Raw genomic sequence first — 20,426 nt, 5'->3', positions numbered from 1 at the left:
AAATATTGATTTTCTCGGTGTTGTGGGATTGCTTCCCGTTGGCTGGGGAACCTTGGGAGCAGAGGACTGGTTGCTGTCCCCGGGACTCCTCAGACTGACTGCCCTGAGCCCGGGAGATGGGAGTGTTTTTGTGCCGAGTTGTGAGGGCGGTTGGGGCACCTCTACCTCTAATGCGCCACTCCAAGCTATACCCTCCCTTTTCCAGCACTCCAGTTTCGCTATCAGGGCCAAGCAGGATAGAACTTGGGGACTTGAGATGTTCCGTGTGTTCATGTCTGGCCTAGATTCTCCTTGGCACTCAAGGCTCACCTGGAGTCAGATGAGGTGGAATCCTGGTTCTGCCCCTTTGCACCATAAGCCTCACATTCTCAGCCTTTCCATGGTGGATACTAAGAGTTCCTGCCTCGTTGGGCTGTGAGGTCTAGCACAGCCCTTGTGTGCTGGGTCTGGCCTCATCCTCAGGCTCCCGAGCTTGTCAGGAACGCTGGGGTCAGGTCAGGGCCAACTAGACGAGTCCGTCCTGGATCCCCAGGGCTTTGTGGCCCTTCTCCTCAGCTGTGTGCTTTGTGTTTTCTCTTTTCTGTAAGTTCTGAATGCATAGTGCTGGGAAGGGGTATGCAGGCCTGGCAGGCACTCCTGCTGGACAAGGTACCCTGGCATCTTGGTGAGGGACTCTACATGCCCAGTCCAGGCCTTTGTTCCTTGAGGTGAGACTCTGCCATGGCAGAGGCTGGTGGGTAATAGCTGCCTGGCCCCCAGCCCTTGAACCTGCCTGAGACATCAGGACAGAGGCCCCTGCCTTTTTAAGCCCTTGATCTGCCAGACATGGTAAATGGTTCACTTTTCTCATCCTGAGGGGTGGTATGTACCCATTGCATAGATGAGGACGATGGAGGCCATGGTTCCTTCCTTCCACAGACAATACTTGAGCACCTGTCCTATGTGCTGGTGCTGAGGGACACAGGGGTGATGAGCAGCCCCAGTGCAAGTCTTCATGAGGGATTGGGTCTAAGAATAGTCTGTCTTTAGAAGTGGTGCAGGTTAGGAGCCATGGGAGACAGAACGGGGGGCAGCAAACTTAACCTGGGGTCAGGGAAAACTTTCTGGAGGAAGAGACCTTCCCATCAAGCTGTGGAGGCAGCAGGAGTTTGCCCCAGGGCTGGGTTGGGGCAGGGTAATGACAAAGCTCGTGGAGTGCAGGCTCAGCCTGGATGTTATCCATCTGACGATGGGCACAGCCATTATAGCCCCTGCCCCAGCTGTGGCGATGGTAGCCTAGAGAGGCACTGAGAAGGGCCCCGTGGCTCCAAGGTGCTTGACTCCTTGCCTATGGGCCTCTCTGGGCTTAATTTTTTCTTCCCTCCCTCCCTCCTTTCCTTTCTTTCTTCCTTCCTCTCTCTTTCCTTCCTTCCTTCCTTCTGAGAGGAAGAGAGAGGTAGGAGAGGGTCAGAGGGGGAGAGAGCAACTCTTAAGCAGACTCTGTACCCTGCGCTAGCCTGAAGCTGGACTCGATCTCACCACCCTGAGATCATGACCTGACCCAAAATCAAGCGTCAGACACTTAACTGACTGGTCCACCCAGGTGGCCCTGGATGCTATTTTCTTCATTTGGAAAACGGGGGGTCGGATTAGTTTTAGCAGCAGGGCCCATTTTCCAGATGGAGCTTTACCAGGACTGCTAGACAGATGAGTGTAGCTCTGCTCTGGGTGACGGTGTGTGTGAGCTCATGCACCCTCCCCACTCCCCGTATCCCCGTCTGGCTCTGCAGCATCTAGTGTGCCCCAGGGCTCCCTGGACCACAGTTGGCAAGCATCAGGGTAAGGAGGCTCCCTCTGGGTTGTCCAGTCCTAGTCTCCTGGACCCTGGGGGCAGCCCAGAAGGTCCCTCTTCAGTCCTGCTGGCAGGACCCCGTGGGCCTGCTGTTCCTTGCTCCTTTAGAGTTTCCTGATAGTCATCTGTGACTCAGGCCAACAAGCGTCTGCTGAATACCTACTGGATGTGTGCTCAGGGGCCGACACTTCCGAGCGCCAGCTGGATGCCAGGTCCACACAGAGCTCTTCGTAGCAGGTCATTTTCTCATCACTGCCGGTGGCCATCAGCCCATTTTACAGCTCAAGGAGAGGATCAGGGACTCGCCCAAGATCACGAATCACAGTGACATTAACATGGGCTCCCATGGATTAAGCCCCTGGTGTGTGCCAGCCCTTTACCAATATGTCCCTGTGCATTAGCAGCTCCACCTCTCAGAGCGAATCTGAAAAGCAGGTGCCGTTTCCATCTCCAAGGAGCAAATCAGTGCAAGCCCAGCGAGGGCAAGGAGACCCGCCTGAGCTTCTAGACCCTGCCCCCCAGCCTCTCACTCTCTCCTGCCTTGTGCTTTGGGGTCCGAGGCAGCTTGCCTGTGTGCCTGCTGGTGGGTGAGCTCCCTCCCATTTCTGTCCCTGCTGTGCATCTAGGGAAACGGAGGCCCAGAGACTCACTTCCCTTGAAATGTCTCTGCCCTCGGGGGTCTCCATCTGGCACGGGCCTCCATGTGTCTGCTCCGTGGCAGTGACTGTGACTTCCAAGTCCGGCTTCTCCACAGACTGCCTGCCTTTCTGGGGACCGTCTGCCCATCTGGTGGCATCGGTCAGGGCACACTGACCCTGGTTGGCCGGCGCCGCCCTCCTGACTTCAGGACATGCAGAAGAAAGGGTGGGGGGATGGGGTGAGCCAGTGGCGGCTACTCCTGCTTCCCCATCACTGTCCTTCTTTTGGGTTTTAGCTCACACTCAGCACCCGAGCCGCAAAGCTTGAGTCCATGCAATCTGTCCTTCCTCCTATCTCTAGAGGCCTCAAACTTGCTGCCCCTGAGGTGTGACTGTCCTATGGACAAGGCCTGCTTGTGATTTTTGCCCTGGGGCGGCTGCTTGACACTGAGGATCGGGTGGGATTTCCTGTCAGGAGGAGGGAGGCTGGACTTTTGGCGGATGGGGAGACACCCAGCCTGCTGTACCTGCGGACGATGGGGCTCCCTCTGAGCCTTAGGGGCAAAGCTTGTCTGTGCACAGAGCCCAGATCTCTGCTGAGTAGACAAACACAGAGTGAGGGGAACGAGTCTTGACAAATGTTTGCCAAGTCCCTGGCTGACTTGGGAGTCAGGAGTGAGCTTGTTTGGCAGAACAAAGGGGAAAGCAGCCTGCAGAGAGCCATTAATAGTGAGGAAGGAGGAGCAGCCTGGCCTGAATGGGGCCTGGTCCTGGGCTGGTGTCTTCTCCTGAAGGATGCCCCCATCCTCTCCCAGAGCTCTGGACTGGCGGGTTGCGGCCCAGACAGCCTTCCTGCCCCCTTGAGCCGCATCTCCCTAGGAACCCTTGGGAGCTGGGTCACCTGCTGGGAGGTGGGTGTGACCTGCACATCCCAAGGTCGCCTTCCTCTAGGAACCAGGAAATGTGGCTCTAGTCTGCAGTGCCAGCACTTCCAAGGTGGAGCTGGTCTGGCACTAGCTTGTGACACCTGGATGTACCCAGGTCAGAGAGGCCCACCCCCTCACTATTCTGGAAGTGTACAAGGTGACCTTCCTATCTCTTGCCCATGGTCCAGGCAGATATGGCCACTCATCTTTTTCCAAGGATCAGGGCAGAACAGAGGAGGTAGGAGGCAGAGGGCATGATACCCTACTTTGGCCTCAGTATCCTCAGCTTGATGTGACATCCTTTTCCTTGGCTAGCCCCTAGTCCCTGATTTCCCGGTGTAGGTCAGCAGGCCTTCTGGATAGGAAGAGGTGAGACTTCCTCTGGAGCAGAGGGGGAGGCCATATAGGAGAGTGCATGGAATAGGTGAACACGGAATAGGGAAATGGGGAATGTGGGGAGTACCTGGGAATCTGTAAGTTTGGTTTCGTTCAGTGTGACCCAGGGCAGAGGGTGATCGGGGTGGGATGGACCTAGGCCAGGACAAAGGATCCCCTGGGAAAATGGGGACACATGGAGGGTAACTGAGTTGGGAAGTGGTCTGAACAGGGCTCTGCTCTAGGATGGTGAGAAGAGGGTAAGAGACAGGCGAGGCAGGCCTGAATGAGAGGCCAGAGGTGGGCCCCAGAGGGCTCCTGGCTTTTCCCTCTGGGCTAGGGAAGGAGTTCCTGAAATGGGTGGGGGTGGGGACAGGGGAAGCCCAATCCCTGCCCTCACTCTGATGATTTGGCCTCTTTCCCCGGGCCAGGGTCCTTTCTTTCTGAGTAGAGGTGGCCCAGAGCCCTGGGCTCTGGATCTCTGGGCCCCATACCAGGGAGCTGGCTTCCAGTGTCTCCCTCTTGTTTCCCGGGCTTGCCATTGATTCTGCTTCCCCTGTATCCAGTATTCTCCAAGGAGTCTGCTCCAGAGGTCCCTAGGAGAGGGAGGGCTGGCCAGGAGGCCTGGGAGACAAAGTCTAAGTGCTGTTGCCTTTTGGGACCCTGTCACAAGCCCACGTGGAGTTCCCGTCTGAGCTTCCCTGGCTGTGCATCACACTTTGGTGGTGGGGCTGGAATCTCAGGGACTAAGAGGGGAAGGGACTCGTCCACGGTCACACTCCTTCATTCAGCAACTTTGTGGGAACCCCACTTGGCTAGGGGTCCATCTGTGGCAATGGTGAGGCATTGGAGAAGCCCCCTTTGGCCTTTAAGGAGGGGTAAGAAGTGACTTGAGCAGTAGCTGGTTTGCACGGTATGGAAGGGGAAGGGGCATAGGCTGCCCGGAAGACTAGTGGCTCACCCTGGTGGGTGGGATAGAGAAATGCAGGGCTCTGGCTCTTATGGAGCTGCGTCCTGGGTTCCTGCTGCCTGCTTGCTTCTCTCTGATGGGCCAGGGTGGGGCTGGGTGGACGGAAGATGGGCGGAGGGCAGCAAGGTGTCTGCGTCTTTGCTCAGGTGGGGACATTTGATCAGTGCTGGTAATGTTAAATTTCTTGAGTTCAGTCTCTATTCTTCAACCCGATTTGGTTTTTTGGGGGTAGTTTTATCGCATATACTTAAAAAAAAAATAGAGGCCGTCTCAAAGATCAGGTTAATGAATGGTGCAGTATCTTGATTTTGGTGGTGATCTCATGCATCTACACACATGATGAGATGACGGGAGGTACACACCCTTGATAGCAATGTGGGCTTACTGCGGTTGGTGTGTCCTCGAGGAGTGTGGGATGTAGCCATGGGCGACTTGCGGGGGAGGGTCCACAGGCCTGTTTGTACTATCTTGGCAACTTCCTGTGAATCCATATTATTTTAAAAATAAAATGTTGGAAAGCCAGTTTGGGGTTCTGCTTGAGGGGTCGAGGGCATGTCCCCACAGAGCACAGTAGGAGCTATTGGGGAACCCTTGGAAAGGAAGGAAGGGGAAGGCCAGTGAGACAGAAGGGGAGACAGAGAGTCATTGTTTGGTACAAGGAGCTGGGAGCCACACCTCGTCGCACTGAGCCCATCCAGGGCTCTGGCTAGGGGGACTCCCAGAGCTCGGGTGGCCATAAGCACCACCTGACAGGAGCGTGGGGCAGCTGGGTTGAGCTGGGCTCAAGGAGGAGCAAGGAGAAGAAGGTGTGTGGTTGTACTTCCAAAGGCAGCTCAAGAGTGGGGGCCCTGGTTGTCACCCAGCAGCGGAGAGGCAACGTGCAGGGTGTCTGCACCTCTAGGCGCTTGGGTTGTCCAGGGGCAGGTGTCTCCGTCCAGGGTCCAGGAGGCAGGTGTCACAGCCCGCTGTGGCCCCTGGGGGCTCCGAAGCTGCCAGGCCCAATACCGGGCACCTGGATCTGGCCTCCTGGCTGCCCTGGAGAAGCAGGTCTGCTCGAGGAAGTGTAGGCGGTGGGGCAATTATGTGGCCATGTGGGTTCACTGAAGAGCATTTGACACTCCAGGCAGCTGGAAGGAGCCAGATTCCAGGCCATCCCCCTGCTGCAGCTGCTGCTTTGTCAGATCTCCCCAACCCTCCCCTACCTGCCATCTTCCGGGATCCCAGAGAAGTTCCCCAAAGGCACTCTGATTTCATGTCACCACCGTGCTCCCCAACCCCTTCCTGGCCCTGGACGCCATGTTCAGCATCTTCCGCATCAGCCCAGGGCTGCCCAGCCTGCAAGAGAGGCTCTTGCTAACTGGATCCTGGTCTGCCAGTTTCTCTCTTCCCCTGCGGCCGGGGTCCAGCTGTCTCTGCCTCCCCTGCGTGGGGCTCAGCAGCTTCCCAGTACCAGCCATTAACTGACTACAGGCAACAGCTCCCCTTTCCTCTTTGTTTGGCCAACTCTTACTCCCTCTTTCTGTCCCAGCCTGGAGACACCTCTTCTGAGTAGCTTCTCTGGCACCCCCCTCCCCCGCCGGCCCCCAGCCATACTTGTATCCACAATCGTTCTCCCTTTGCACAATCTTGGAGTTTTACTCTTAGCATATCCTATATTTGTAGATTTATTTTTGGCTTCAGACTCTGGGCTCCCTAGAGGAGCCTAGGGGTCAGGCCTATGCTTTTCTCCATTTCTGTGACACGTCCCTTTCCTGCAAGCATATTGGCCCATGTTAAGAGCTCAGTAAGGTACGCCGCCTGTGTGGGGTGGGGAACAGGGCCACCATCATTTAGGTGAGGCTGGTCACCCACTACGAAGACTACCGCAATCTGTTGAGCTCCTGCAGGGGGTCCCCTCATGCAAGGTTAGGGACCGCTCACAGGGGCCATTTTACAGATGAGAAAATGAAGGCCCAGAGAGAGTTCCCTGCCCCAGAGAGCAAGGGGAGAAGCTGGGATTCAGATCTAGGTTGCTTGATGGGAGTCCTTCCCAGCCCCCATTGTTTCATAATCCTGGAAAGTTCAAGAGGGTGAGGATGGCAAAGTCCCAGGCCCAGCCTTGGTGTGCCCACTGGGAGGCTGTCACGCCCAGGCCCAGTGGGCGGCACCAGGTTATGCCTATGGAGCTCAGAGACTCCCTGACTTCAGGGAGTTTTGGGACAAGGGATCCAGAGCGTCGGGATCTCCGGAGAACCTCAGTCCCAGGCCCCGCCCCAGCTCCAGGGTTGGGTGCCTGCAGCCCAGTCTGGACTGCCAGGAGGGCCTGGCTCTGCAGATTTACTGCCGTGCTCAGGAATGCCTCTCCAGCCCAGATCCCGGTGTCTGGGGCAGAGCCGCCCGCCCTGGGAGGAAAACTGGGGTTATCTTGATCTCCAGATGAGGCGGTATCTGCTTGTGGAGTTGCTGGGGAAGGCTCTTTGCCTTGGATCTTGCTCACTCTCTCCTTCCGGCTCCTGATAAAGAGTCGCAAACACAGGGCTGTAAAGGCGGCCATAAAAACAGAGAAGAAATGCTGCCACAGCTGGATTATCAAAGCTCATCTCAGACACCAGCCGGCTCTCCTACTTCAAGTTTATTTCTCCTCCTCTGCTCCTCTCCTGCTTTCTCTCAGAAGGTGTCTCGTAAATAGCTAAGAGGGTCATTTATAAATGTCTTCTGCCTTCTCCCCTCGGCACAGAGGCTGTGGCTTTGCTCTTTCTCATCTCCCCCTGGGTGCGGAGCTGGTGCAGGCACTCCCTTCTCCCAGGTGCCAGCACAGATGAGAAGGGGAAGCCAGAGCGGTCCCGCCATCCCCAGGCGGGGGTGAGGCTCCCAGAGGTGAGTGATGATGTCATCTTGGGCCCTGGTCCTGTCAACGTCGTCCCTGGACTGTCCTGATATTGATGAGGGAGCAGAGGGAGCACCCCACCCTGGGCTGGCCTCAGGGGTGGACCCATGTCCAGACTCCTGTGTCATCAACACTGAAAGGACGCTAGGGATGGCCTTATACAAGCCTGTCCTGATTCCACCGAGCCCAGGGATGGCAGGGGGCAAGGGAGAGGCGGAGCCAGGATGAGAATGTGGAGGAAACAGCCTCATGACCCGAGTGTGTCTCCAGACATGAAGGGCTTCAGTGCTACCCATTTTGTGTGCTCTTGGCAGTGACCCTCTGGGCAGAGAATGTGATTCCCATTTTACAGAGAGCAGAAAATGGTGCTCCGAGGTGCTAGGTAGCTGCCCGGCTTGGGGGCTCTCTTAACGATGACATGGCTGTGTTCCCTCTTCGTCCCTCTGGTCCTTCACTGAGCTTTACTTGTTGAGTTTCTTCTCAACAAGAGAGGTTCATGGGAGGTCTCCAAACACAGCCCAAACAACACCACCCTAGCACTGTGGTTCTGGCCTCGTAGCCGGCCAAGCCTGGAGGTGCAGAGCCACCCGAGAAGCAGAGTAGGTGAAGTCTCCTGGGCCTTTCCTCCTCCTTCCCTGGGGGTGTTTGAGTTCTAGTCAGCTTGGGATGTGGTTGGCGGAAGCCCCACAAATGGTGAGAGGCACTGAGCAGTCTGGTCATGGCTGAGAGGGTCCCAGATTTCAAAGGTAGGTGGGTGGGGGTAGTTGTGGTGGTGGGTGTCGGAGCGGCCCCAGCCACCGGACCAGGACCAGGAACCTCGTCGGAGTTCCTCTCTCCTTGGGAGCAGCCCAGGGCTTGGCATGTGGCAGGAAATGCTAATTGCGCAAATTAGCCCGGCCTAGGCTGGCCAGAGTAATTGCACCTGCCTTGACCCCAGAGTGACTTCCTGTGTTTCTCCCTTTCTGTTAGAAGGTAAGCGTCTATTAGAGCCTATTATGTCTATATCCTATCTCTCTAGAACCCTCTGCACCCCAGTCAGGTGCAAGAGTTTCTGCATCGGTAGCTGCTCAGCCCAGCAGGACGTGGAGGGTCTTGCTGTCTTCTCGAGCAACGTTCACCCCTTGCCCGGGACCAGGAGCTCATTCTGTACGTCTGCCCTTCCTGGGTTATCCCCTTGCCCAGCTGGTTCCTTCCTGTGGCCTGACTTGATGCGTGAACAGTCCTCCCGAAGCCGGTACTCCAAGTTTCAGCAGAATGGGTACTCCATATTTCCTTCACTCGGGAGGAGACAGAGGCTCCCCGGGGGGGGGGGCAGGCGACTTTGCTGGGGGCCACAGAGGGCTGGCGGCAGAGCCGGGGGCAACAGGCTGGGGCTTGGTGTTGCTTCTTGTCCCTTGTTTCTTGTGCTTTTCCGGTAGAACTTGCTGAATGGTTAGGGGAAGGTGCTGCCTGCAGGCCTGTGAGGCCATGCGGGGGAGGCCCCGGAGCGTGGGGAGGTGGCCCTCCCGTCTGCCCCAGGTCTGTAATATATTTGAATTATCTCCGCAGATGAGCTGTGATTTAGCCGACAGTCTAGAGTAAACCTTAGCTGGAAGACAAATACAATTGACACTGGGCTTGAGTGGTTCAAAGGTTATTGGCACAAAACCGTCAGCTTTGTTTAGCCGAGGGGCTGTATTTATGACGGGGGATACGGCCGTGCCATCCATAACTTGTCGGCGGCGGGGCGGACGTCGGACCAGAGACAGCCTATTTACACTGAGCCTGGAGTTTAGTTTCTCTGCGGGGAAGTGAAAAGGCAATTTGATTCTTGGCCAAGTCATTGGATGGCTTGCTGGCTTAATTCGGTTCCTTGGTTAAGCTTGCTGGGGATGGAGAGCCCCTCTGGAGGGAAATCACTTTCTGGGGGTGTGTGCCGTGGAGGTGAACCAGGGCGCGAGACTGTTTGGGAGGACCTGGTCAGTGCGTTTCCCTCTGAGTCCTGAGTGAAGGACCACAAACGTGGGAGGAGGAACTCTGAGTCCCTGGACCCCGGGGCCTTGATATTTCCTGCGTCTCCCGGCTGGTTAGTTTAGGAGAACAGAACGGTGGGCAAGCGTTGCCCTGAAAGGAGACATTTGTCTGCAGCGTGAGGCAGACGTGTGTTACAGACACAGAATTCCTTTGCAGAGAAAGTAGCCCACGGAAGGGGCCACGGCCATAGGTGACAGAGGTGCGTGTGGGGTGACTTTTTGGAAAAGAGGATGCAGGCTGTCTCTGGGACCCTGACATGTCCTTCTCCTGTGACCCATTCATTCGCCTGCTGGGAATCCAGCCTGAGGAGATCATCACGGATGAGGACAAAGACTCTTGTACCAGATATTCACTGCGGCGTGACTCAGAAGAGCACGAGGGGGGAAGCAACTGTATGTAGATTAAAACTGGTCCATGTGAAGGATTTCGGATGATTCGTCGATACGTTTCTAAGTAGAGGAAGGGAATGCTTTACAGGTTGTCAAGTGTTTCTGTTGTATAAAACAAAGAAGGAGGGAGATACGACAGAATTTAAGTGGAAGTTAACGTAGAGGATGGGTATTGTGATTTTTAAATTCTCTTATATCTTCATGGAATATATTTTAAATTTCTCCTAGGGGTGTATATTACTTTTTATTCTTAGGGACACTTACTTAGGGAAAAAACAGAAATTCAAGTTCTCACCCCTTTAGTGGTCTCTGCTGTTCTCCAGGCCTCAGTTTCCCTGGCATGAAAGGGGACTCTGGGCCGCCGTTCTTGCTGTGCCCTGACTCAAGTCCCGAGCAAAGACGGATGACCCTCTGGGCAGCTTTGGCCACCTGCCCGTGATTGCCGTGTCCTGGGTCTGATGGGTCACCTAATTTTAGTGCCTGATGGGGCAGCTGCCTAAGTGTGGCCCCAGCCGCTGGGCAGACGGTCAGGGTGGTGTCCGCAACATTGCCAACATTTCTGCCAGGCTGCTGAGATCAGAGCACAGCTTTGGGACTCAGGCTGGTTAAGTCACAGAGCCTCAAGGGCATTCTCAAGTGTCCGTGACACAGAACATCACAACCTGCGTTTGGGAAGAAATCCATGCACCAGGACCTCTGGACTGAGTGGAAGGGTAGGCGGCCCTTTGGGCGGGTGAGGGAGAAGAAAGCTGCTGGCCCTAAGAACCCAAAATGCAGTCCTCTGGAATTCCAGAAGCCAGTCTGCCGTTAGGGGTTTCCAGTGTATGTCTTGAACTGGTCTCTCAACCCAGCGCCGTTGTCAGCCGGGAATTGAATGGAGACATGAACATTTCCCAAAAGGTCTTGACTTCTGGTAACAAGCAGCTGTGGGCACCATGTCCTTAAGTAGAATAGCTGGGAATGTGGGGTCTTTGGGGGTGTGAACTTGAGAACATGTTCTATGAGGAAAAAAGTTCAAAGGCAAATGGAGAGCGGGGCTCAGTTGGTGGAGGGAAGACAGGCTGCCATGGTCTCCTCTTGGGTCTGCTGTCTTTAGTCCTATGTCACCTGCTTTGCAAGTGGAGCCATCTTTCTGAACCCAGATCTTAATTGTCACTTCTCCTCTGACTTGGCCCTGCATAACCTGTGAATAAAGCCAAGAACCCTTTGTATAGCATTCAGAACTTTCTCCAACCTGGCCTCAACCCATTGCCTGCTTTTATGCCCACAAACTTGCTGTTCTAGCTAAATTATGTTCTGTCCTTTCTCTGTCCCTGAACACACCAGAAAATCTCAGTTCCTTTGGCTGCAATGCCCTTCTTCTGCTCTGTCTTGTATAATCACTACCTATTTATGGAACACCTGTTATAGGCTGGTTCAGAATCAGCTGATAAACTCCTATTCAACCCTCAAAACCCAAGTGTCTTCTGGTCTCATATACCTTCACCAACATGACCTTCCAGGTCACTCGTTCTCCACTGTTGATGATGTCTTATATCTCATATTCTCAGAGTGTTTTATCTCCTTTTCCTACTGGGCCTTGGTAACTTTCTTCTGTGTTCCTGGCATGAGGCACCATTCTCTGTAAATAGCTGCTGGGTGTTGTCATACAGAGCAGAGCCATTAGTGAATGCCAACAAAGCAAGTGGGAGGATCTATTCCCTGGAGTTGTAAGGGCATGGGATAATGATAGCAGACAGGATCAGCTTACACTTACCAAGCATGTACCATGAGCCCGGCACCGTACTGAGTGCTTTCCATGTATTAGCCCACTGAATCCAACCACAGCCCAAGAGACTGGTGTGGTTACCTTCTCATTTTACCGATGAGGAAACTGAGATGGTTTCCTATATAGGATTTGAGCCAATACAGGTAGGCTCTTAAGCTCAAACACTATCGCTTCTTCCTTACCAGGTATTATGGTGACACTTGTCCCCTGGGAAGTGTAGGGCCGCCCCATCCTGGCTGGGTCCTAATGCTGATGTCTGTTGGCAGCCTTGCATGGAGGCATGGTTTGTGGGGCATACCCTCGGAGGGTGGAGGGCTTTCCTGATTCTGTCTTTGGGAGTTATCTGGACCTGTCTTAGCGTCTCTTTTCCTCACCCTCGCTATCTGCCATGTGAGGCCCGGCAGTACCTGACCTTGGTCTCTCCTTCAGGAAATGCATTCATTCTGTACACATTTATGAAGGTTCTATTGCCTGTTAATCCTGTGTCAGGCCTTGCGGGTAGAGCCATCCCTGTCCCAGGGCAGCATGATCAGGTCAACCAGCATGGTTTTCAAGTATGGTCCAGTGTTGTTGGCTGGGCACACATTCCAGGTGGTGCCCACTCCTGCTGGCATTTACCTTGAACCCTGGGCTAGCCTGAGCATTTCTTTTTTTTCTTTTTCTTTCTTTCTTTCTTTTTTTTTTTTTAAAAGATTTTATTTATTTATTTGACAAAGAGAGAGATCACAGGTAGGCAGAGAGGCACGCAGATGGGGGCAGGGTGGTGTGGGAAGCGGGCTCCCCGCTGAGCAGAGAGCCCGATGCGGGGCTTGATCCCAGGACCCTGAGATCATGACCTGAGCTGAAGGCAGAGGCTTTAACCCACTGGGCCAACCAGGTGTCCCAGCCTGAGCATTTCTGAGGACTCCGAGCCTTCCTCACCGTCTATCAGTTTAGGGCTTCCTTTGCTTAGTGTCTGGACAGATTGAGTAGGAGCCGGAGCTTTTGACTTAGTGATACACTCAGCCTTAAATCTCTGGAGAACAGATTTTAATAGTATGGCAGAAGGCCCCTCTGGTGATGGCAATTCTCTAATGAATTAGCCTGTGTAGCTGGGAGCCTGTTGGTGAGAGGAGGGACCTGTCTTATCTTGAGACTGATGGTGAGCTTTTCTGTGCTCAGTTCTCAGTGCCCACACCCCTACTTGAGCCAGAGTGAAGGTGTCTTGGATGAAGGACTTGGTATTAGGGTCCTGGGGGCATCCTAAAAATGTACTTCGGACAGAGTTACAGAAGTTCACTCTCCCCTTTCAGGAGGCCGGAAGCCTGAACTCAAGGTCTCACCAGGGACAACTCATTTTAGAGGCTCAGGGGGAGACTTTTGCCCATGCCTTTCTCTTAGCTTCTGGCAATCCTTGGCCTTCTTTGTCTGGTATATGCCTTGTGCCGTTCCCTGATGCCATCCTCCCCTGGCATTCTCCTTGTGCAGCTGTATCTGAATATCCTCCTTCTTCTTCTTCTTCTTCTTTTTTTTTTTTTTTGTTGAAGATTTTATTTATTTATTTGACAGAGAGAGAGATCACAAGTAGGCAGATAGGCAGGGAGGGTGGGGGTAAGCAGGGTCCCTGCTCAGCAGAGAGCCTGATGTGGGGCTCGATCCTAGGACCCTGAGATCATGACCTGAGCCAAAGGCAGAGGCTTAACCCACTGAGCTACCCAAGCACCCCTGAGTATCCTTCTTCTAAGGCCACCAGTCCCGTTGGCTCAAGGACCCACCCTACAACAGTCTGACCTCCTCTTAGCTAATGACATCTGCAATCATCCTAATTTCCAAAGGAGATCACGTTCTGAGCTACCGGGGAGTTAGGGCTTCCAGAGACACAATTCAATTCATCCTAGACTCCCTAAGGGAAATACTTGGGGACTGCTTTGTGGAACCGCCAGATTTGAAGCCCTGTTGCCCCTGTCCTCTCAGCGGAGCCCAGAGGAGTTGAGCTGTCCAAGGGGGCGCTGCTTGGGTCTTGGGGAGGCAGGTGCTGGTTGGGGGAGCCCACCAGGGCCCTCAGCTGGAAGGGATTCCTGCAGGGCCTGGAAGGCCTTGGGAGAGGAGAGATGATCAAAGATGACAGGGGGGTGGAGAGCCTTTCCTCTTAGAAATGCAAATGGATCCGTGGAGGAAGGGGATGAAAGCAGTTTTTAAAAAAGACATTAATCTCCTCACTCATTTCCTTCTGATGGCTGGAGATGAGTGACAAAGCCTCGTAATTGAAGATGGTGGGGCCGATAATTCCTCAGCCTAGCCCGGGGAGGGATGTCTTGGGCTGTGAATCACCGTGCACTACACAGATTGGAGTGTCTCCCTGATTGTATCTCCCGGGCTCTCGGAGCCTGTTGCTGGCGCACGGAGACGCACACGCGTGTGAAGGCTTGAGCTGAGCCGGCTGTCAGGCTGCCCAGATGCAGCTTCCCGGCCCAGGGAAGTTTTCTGGGGAGGAGCTCCTGCCGCGGCCAGGAGATGAGTGCCTACTGTGTGCAGACATCCTGCAGGGTCTGGGTAGAGAGTGCCCGGTGCGTGTTGTCTGTTGATGGTGTCCGCAGATGGGAGCGTGAAAGGCTCAGGGTAGGAGCCCCAGTGCTTAGATCCAACCCATGCGAGGCCCCCAGTGCTTTCCTCATCCCTTCTCCCAGTGGCTCAGAAGGCACAACCAACTCTAACCCCTGGGGGCTCTGACCAGGGTGGGGTTGGGTCAATGTGTGCACTTAGGGCCAACTTGTAAACACCTCCGCTTGTGGAAGTACACTTGGATCCTCTGTCCTCGGCCAGACTCATGGGCTGCCAGAGGATGCTTCAAGGACAGGCAGGCTGCAGCAGGCAGAGAGGAAGCAGGAGGAGGCTTACAGCAAGGGAGAGCCCCCTACCCCTACCCTCTTTCCATCGCCTCTGATGGCTGACCCCTGGTCTGTGTGGCTAGCACCTCGGACAGGTCCAGCCCCGAGCCTGGCAGCGTCTAAGGAGTGGAGAGGAACAAGCGCCCTCTCCCCTACCTCCGTCCCAGGACCACTTCCAGGGTGGGTCCTGCGAGGCCCCTGAGAGGGCAGCTCTTGGGTGTGTGCTATGACAGCGTGCTGAGAGGCTGGGTGGAGATTTGGGGCTACTCTCTGTGTGTGCGCGCACAGGCGTGTGTCCGTGGGACAGGTAGGGAGAGTTCAGTAATTCGTTCCCTCGTTCATCCCATTATTCATAATTATTCACTCACGAGTTCCATCACTGTGTGTGATTCTGGGGTTCCAAGGGGGGAACAAACTGACACGGTCTCCGCACACGTGGGACTCACAGCCCGTGGAGGGGGACAGAGGGGACTCCGACAGTCACAGTAGAAGACACAGATACTCTGATGCCGGGTGTGAGGCTGGGGGTGCGTGGGGGGCACTCTGCGGAGCTTTGTTGCTGACTGGTGACTTTGTACCTCAGGCCAGAATACTCACATTTCTTTTTTATCCAGAGGTCCCTTTGTGGAAGGGATTTCTGGCTTATATGACCTCAGAGCAGCTGGGGCGGGGGGAGGGTGGTTCAGGATCTCTGTTCACTTGCCTTTCAGCCTGTCTCCCCCAGCCCCCAGGGGCCTGGATGGTCTTGCAGCAGGTAGTGAGAGGTTGGAAGTGCCGTAGCAGCAAGGTACACGTGGCTCTGAGCTTGACGGCGGCCGGGAGGACTAGCAGGGGTTGGGGGTGCAGAGCCCTGCAGGTGAAGCGGCCAGGGCCAGGTGTGCGGTCCGAGCTGGCTGATGAGATAACGTTCTGCTGGGGCCCCTGGCTGCCTGTGGGCTCGGGTGGCTCTAAGCACAGACTCTGGCCCTTCTTCAGAGAGCAGGCCGCCTCAGGCAGCTCAGCTCAGAGCTGAGCTCCTTAAACAGCCTCCCAGGGGAGGAACTTCTGTCCGGAGCCTGAGGAGGTGGTTCGGCCAGGGCGGCCAATGGCTCTGGGGCCATATTTGTTTTCTCCCGCTGCTATAACAGATTACAACAGATTTAGGGGCTTAAAATGACACGCATTTATCATTTTACAATTCTGTGAGTCCGAAGCTGACAGGGGCTCACTGGGTTAACATCAAGGTGTCGGCAGGATGACATGCCATCTGGAGGCTCGAGGGAAGAATCTGTTTTCTTGCCCTGGCCAGCTTCTAGAGGCCGCCTGCGTTTCTTGGCTGGTGGCCCCTTCCTCGGTCATCAAAGCCAGCCACACTGCATTTCTCTGGCTCTCCTTGCACAGACGCTTGTCTCTGACCACAGCTGGGAAATGTTCCCTGCTTTTAAGGACTCACAGGATTAGATTGGGCCCACCCAGGCAATCCAGGATCATCTCCCCATTTCTGGACGCTTAAACTTAATCATGCCTGCAGAAGCCCCTTTTTGTTATGTAAACCATGTGATGGTAGGTTCTGGGGATTAGGACATGGGCATTTTGGAGGGGGCTGAGGATGCCCCCCCCCGTTCCCTCCGAGGCTCAGGGATCTCCACAGCCAGAAACAAGAAAGCATGGGACTTTCCTTTGGCTTCTAGGGTAGGAGGTCTCCCCTCAGACCCACAACTGTGGAAACTCCTCAACTGGAAGTGGTGTGGAGGACCCCTCCTCAGAAGGCTGCCTTACCCTACCTCACCTGCCTCCTTTTCCACGCCTGCACCCCGTTTACCTGCAGTTCCCCAAACGTGCCAGGTTCTCCTTGCTTCCGCACTTTGCACGTTTGCTCTACCCGCAGCCCCCTCCTCCTTCTACCTTATTCTCACCCCAAACTGGTGCAAACTGCTTGCCCCTGGCTAACCTCTCCCCCTGCCCCTCCCAAAAGCTGCTCTGCCTGCTTGCCTTCTTGCCTCTGCTGCTGCCTGGGTCAGGCAGCTCCCACGGCTCCTGCCTGAGTAGTCAAGGCCCACGCTTGTGTCCTCCCCCTCCTGTGAGTTTCTGAAGGTGGAGCAGGACCCTTCCATCTCTGAGGCCAGTCTGCACCCCGCCCTGAGCTTGCGACCGGTGGGCGTTGTGAAATACACGAATAAAAGAATGAATCAGCTGAGGGAGTAGAGGGCCCTGGAACGAGGCTGGTGTGTCAGGAATGATGATGGGGGTGGCTGGGTCCCCCCAGCTGTCCAGGACGGGGGCCATGGCTGGTTCACATGTATGCATGCGTAGGTGGGGCTACAGGAGAGATAGGGCTAGGAGGTCTCTGGGGGGTCTGGGTCCCAGTGGCCCCAGTTACGTGGTAGGGATGCTGAGGGGCTCTGGGCAACTTGGACATGGTCTCACCCGCAGGGGTCAGGTGCAGACATCCTGACTGTGAGGACTGCCCAGTCTTGGCTTGTCCTACACCCAAGGTGGGTTTTTCTTCAGGCTTTTGCTGTAGTGTATCTGAGCTTGGGGCTGGGTGTGTGTGTGGAGCAGCAGGGGACAGTGGCTTCTGAGCTCCTGGGCTGGAAGCCCCTTTCTGCGATGGGGAAAAGGCACAGATGCTTCATGGTCCATCTTCCCCCGTCCTACCCCTAGCTGTTGACAGGCTCCTGCTGACCTCTGGACACTTCCTTCTCCAGGAAGGCCCCTCAGGGGTGGATGATGACCTTCTTATGTGTCCACACCCAGGCAGACATTGCTGCGGGGTGATGGAGGCTCCGGAGCACCCCCCGGTCAGAGGGGTCTTCCTAGCTGTGCTGCGTGGAGCCCCAAGGGAGCCTGAGTCACTGGAAAAACCAGTAACACGGAGCCTGTCTTCACTTAAAATCTTGGTATTTTATTCATCATGGACTTTTGCCTTAATTTTTTTTTTTTAAAGATTTTATTTATTTATTTGTCAGAGAGAGGGCGAGAGCGAGCACAGGCAGACAGAGTGGAAGAGTGGAAGGCAGAGTCAGAGGGAGAGGGAGAAGCAGGCTCCCTGCGGAGCAAGGAGCCCGATGTGGGACTCGATCCCAGGACGCTGGGATCATGACCTGAGCCGAAGGCAGCTGCTTAACCAACTGAGCCACCCAGGCGTCCCCTTAATTTTGATTTTAAAAAATATTGCACAGAAATAGTTATAATCTTGATGACTGGGTTTTTTTGGTGCTTCCTTACATTTGTGTCCTTTATGTTTTGTGCCTTGCTTGCCTCCCTCTGGTCCTGGCCCTGCTTCCAGGAGAAGACCCCGGGATTCATCCCCACAGGAACTCACTCTGGCGTCTGGTCCTCTCATCTGAGGAGGGAGAAGGGCAGTGTTCATTGGGTGCCCAGGACAGGAGGGGGTGGGGACAGGACCACCTTGGTCTCTTTTAGGACCTGTCAAGGCCACCGCAGGCCCGAGTGTGGGCTGAGCTGAGGAGACCCCTGATGGTAGGGGGTGCTCCTGGAATGGAGCGAATCCTCCCCCTCCTCCTGGGGTTGGAGGCCCAGGGGCATGGGTTTTGAAGGCTGAGGGCCGGAGAGGGGGCTCTCGGAGGCTGGGCTGGGACCCGAGCCGCCAGCCCCGGCAGCTGTGGGGGTATCTTGGTCTCAGTGGATCTGGGCTGTGTCGGCTGATGGACGGCAAGCCTCGTTGGCAGGGCCTGGGCTTCCAGGCCTGATGCTCAGCACACTGTCAGCTCTCAGCAAATAATAAATAATAATAATATCTCCAGCATGTTCGCAGAGCCAGAGGAGGGAGAGAACTCAGAAAACATGTGTTCCGCCTCACGGCGGGGGCCAGGAAGCTGAAATCTGTTCAGCGCCTCTCTTGGTGTGGGATCTGGGGGGGCCATCCCTCTGCTCTGCAGCTTGGTGCACTGGGAACCGGGGCTCGGGGAGATTTGTCTGGGGGTTGCCCTCGAGGGTAATTCTTTTTCTTTTTTTTTTAAAGCTCAAACTACCCTCAGATGTCTTCTGGCATTTGGGGATGATCAGCCTCGGGTTTACACCCTGAATCTAACCCTTCAGACAAGCCACGTAGCCTCTGAGGGCCTCCCTGGCTGTCTCAGGTATAAAATGGGACACTCACAGGAACCGTAAGGCTGGGCTAAATGAGAGCGGCTGCCGGGCCTAGGCACAGGGCTGGTAAAGGCCGGGGCTGCTGGCGCTGGAGCTCTGTTGGCTGGGTCTCTGGTCCTCATTGTGAGGCTGAGTTTGGTCCTGCGTGGGGGAAACCATGAAGGGCAGGACTGGCTGGGTGGCTGGCACTAGCCCTGGGTCTGGGGAAGGATTCCGCAAAGCCCACATGTGTGGCAAGTTGCCCCCAGTGTGCTAACACCTGCTGCTGTTTGTTGACTGACTCTGGGACCCGGGAGCTTTCACAGAGCAGAGAATACAGGATGTGTACTTTGTGTGGAAGCCCACTGGGGACTCAGTGGTGTGGGCAAAGCCCCCTTGGCCGACCCCGCATGTGGGGCTTAGTGCTGACGTCTTGGGTCGTGGCTCCCTGGGATGTGGGAGAGCTGATGGGGGCGGGGACGGCAGGGCCACCTGCCACCTGGCCACCGTCCCCCATGATCCCATCTCTCCCTGGCCTGCCTGCTCATGAGGTGGGTCCGGGCTGGATACCCACTGCAGGAGCACGGGGAGGTGGCCTGCTGCTTTCTGTGTCGCGAGGCCCAGCCTCCCCATCCGCTCAGGCCTCCGGGCGAGGTCCCCTTGCTGCAGCCCTGAGTCTGCCCTTGTGGCTGTAGCTTCCAGCCTCCTTCCTTCCAGAGCTTTTGTGGCTCCCCTTCTCCCACTTTCCTCCCAGGTAGGCCACTGTCCTACTTACCCTGAGCTGCCTGCCTTCTGCCCTGAGGTGGGGGCTCTCCTGGGTGGGCTAGGGAGGCCTCTTCTCCGTCCCTTTGGCCTGGCTCAGCCTGGAGCCATAGGGGATGGGCCACTTGTCAGATGTTGTCGTTTAATTTTCCTCGCTCCGACTCTGCTTGTTCCAACACCCTGCAATGACACGGGTGTTAACCGAGCACCAGGGACTATAATTACCAGGGTTGAGAGACAAGAATCTCCTGGTGGCGGAGCAGCTGCAGGCAGGAGCCCCGCCTGGTCTGTCCCCAGAGGGGAGCCGCTCTGACTCGTGTCTGAAGAGCCGCAGGGTTCATGCCCCTCACCTACCTTCACGTTTCTCCGACGGTGGCCCCAGGGGGACTTCTCCCTGTGGAGGTTCCTGTGTGCCTCTCTCGGTGCGGCAGCTACGTGGCCGGTGTTCAGCTGGAGTGTGGCTGGGCATCGTTGTGACGCTCTGGGCTGGACAGGCACCCTGTGTGGTCTTGCTGGCTGCCTGGGGCTGCCGAGCTGGCAAGGGGCAGCTTGTGACCGCAGGGGTGCCGCGGAGGTCATGGCGAGCCCCAGCCAGGGAGTGGGACTTCTCTTAGGGTGAAGGCAGTGTTTGTCAATCAGTTCCCAAATTCTGCCAGCAGACAGACAGACTGGACTCAGCAGGAGGGGTTCTGGCTAGAGTGGGAGTCAGCTTGGCCCATGAGATGATTGTGTGATAAAAGGTCCATGAAGGCTGCCTCCAAATGCCCTAATGGACGTTTGATGTCTCGACTGGGTGAGGAGACAGCATGTGCACTTGGGGGTGGGTGCCTCGTTGTAAGAGGCGGGGGTGGCCTGGAACCATGAGGCTGCTTGTGGAGCTGCGAATGGCCTGGGAAGGGGTGCTTACCTTTGTCTAGGTGTGTGAAGGATGTGTGTGATGAGGAGGCAGT

The 20,426-nt window shown here is 55.7% G+C and overlaps 1 long non-coding RNA gene across 1 annotated transcript; it reads right to left on the bottom strand.

Moving 5' to 3' along the window:
• Window positions 1-17,791: 17,791 nt before the first annotated feature.
• LOC116586550 lies at window positions 17,792-19,950 on the bottom strand. The gene is made up of 3 exons (XR_004284067.1): window positions 19,831-19,950; window positions 19,490-19,656; window positions 17,792-17,968 (listed from the first exon to the last, which is right to left on the bottom strand). It is a non-coding gene; the product is annotated as an uncharacterized LOC116586550 (long non-coding RNA).
• Between the last annotated feature and the right edge of the window lie 476 nt (window positions 19,951-20,426).

This window comes from Mustela erminea, chromosome 3 (assembly GCF_009829155.1).
Source record: "Mustela erminea isolate mMusErm1 chromosome 3, mMusErm1.Pri, whole genome shotgun sequence".
Lineage (NCBI taxonomy): Eukaryota > Metazoa > Chordata > Mammalia > Carnivora > Mustelidae > Mustela > Mustela erminea.
The sequence above is the reverse complement of the archived record's forward strand: the minus strand, read 5'-3'. Positions and strand labels throughout refer to the sequence as shown.